Below are 1,318 nucleotides of genomic sequence, written 5' to 3'. Positions count from 1 at the left end.
CCGGCTGCGGTGCAGGTGCGGATCCGTCCCTTCCTCCATCCCCACGGGGATTCCCTCCTGCTCTCATCCCCACTGCGCCGACGTCCTCAGCTTCCCCGGAGCGGGAGCCCTCGTCTCCCAGCTGGGCCGGGGGGGTGTTGGGGGCTGTGGGGGCTCCAGACATCGCTGCCCCCCACTCCGGAGGGCTGTCCCTGCACAGCCAAGGCCCGTATCCCCAACATGGGCAACGCCAGTGATGCCCACAGCGGAGGCAGTACCGTGCAGTGATTTCTTCTGCATTTACCACCCCAGTACCCAACTCGCGGACCCCTTCCCGAAAGCCCCTGCGACTCCCCCGATCGTCCCCGGTCCCTGCGTTGAGCCTTCTGCAGCCGTGAGCTGGCACCGGGATGCGCTGCCCCATCCTGAGCACTCAGAGCAGCTTCTTCCCTTGCTTGCACGGTGCTTTGACGCATCCACAGCATCTCGTGCTGCCTCAGTTTCCCCTTCCTGAGGCAACGCCGGGTTTGCGAGCCTGAGACATCCAGACGTCCAGCCCTGACTCCCCCCTCCCCGAGAGAGAGGGGATGCTCTGTCCCAACCCACGGCTCCGAAGAGCCTGGGGCACCCAGGTTTGGGGCAGAGAAGGTCTATGGAGGGGCTGTGGAGCACCCCAACATCCTCCTGCATTGTAGACGCCTTGCGAGACCCCCTCTGGGGGAATTTGGCTCCTGCCTCGGCCCCAGTCCCCTCCCAGCCACCCCATCCCAGCCAAAGCTCGTCCGTTCGCAGCATCCCGTCCAACGCGGAGGGCCTGGGAGAGCGGCGCCGGAGCCAGGCTGACCCCGCTGTCAGGAAATCGGCCTTGACATCAGCCCCAAAACCTTCGGCGAGAGCGCGAGGGGGGGAGAGAGAGCGAGAGAGAGAGCCTCTTTATTGTAATTCCTCGCCCTTCTTGCCGTTCACGCCCTCTAAATATTTCCAGCCTGTTATCATGCCTCTGGTACCTGCAGCCAAACCGCCCTTAACCCTTTCCTGATGGCTCGGGGCCGCCCGGGCGCGTTCGGCTAACGATGCTCTGCGGGCAGCGCCGCGGGCAGGGCGGCCTTGGGTTGGCGTTGGGTTGACGTTGGGTTGGCGTTAGGGTTGAGTTTGCCCCGCTGCTCGCTGGGGGCAAATGGGGGCTGCTGGGATGGATGGAGCGAGGATGTGGGGCGGGGGACCAGGCGGGGGTTGAGGGGGATGCTCAAAACGAGCGCAGGATGCGGCCGATAGGGGCTGCGGGGAGGTCCACGGTGTTGGGGACCACGGCCAAGACCCTGCACGAGCTGGGGTGGGG

The 1,318-nt window shown here is 65.6% G+C and overlaps 1 protein-coding gene across 1 annotated transcript in view; it reads left to right on the top strand.

Moving 5' to 3' along the window:
• The window catches only part of ASAP3 (ArfGAP with SH3 domain, ankyrin repeat and PH domain 3), a 21,754-nt gene that overhangs the window by 4,216 nt on the left and 16,220 nt on the right, over positions 1-1,318 (top strand). The gene's annotated exons all lie outside the window — the stretch shown is intronic.

The sequence above is a fragment of the Charadrius vociferus genome, unplaced genomic scaffold (genome assembly GCF_000708025.1).
Source record: "Charadrius vociferus isolate BGI_N301 unplaced genomic scaffold, ASM70802v2 scaffold1296, whole genome shotgun sequence".
Taxonomy (NCBI): Eukaryota; Metazoa; Chordata; class Aves; order Charadriiformes; family Charadriidae; genus Charadrius; species Charadrius vociferus.
The sequence above is the reverse complement of the archived record's forward strand: the minus strand, read 5'-3'. Positions and strand labels throughout refer to the sequence as shown.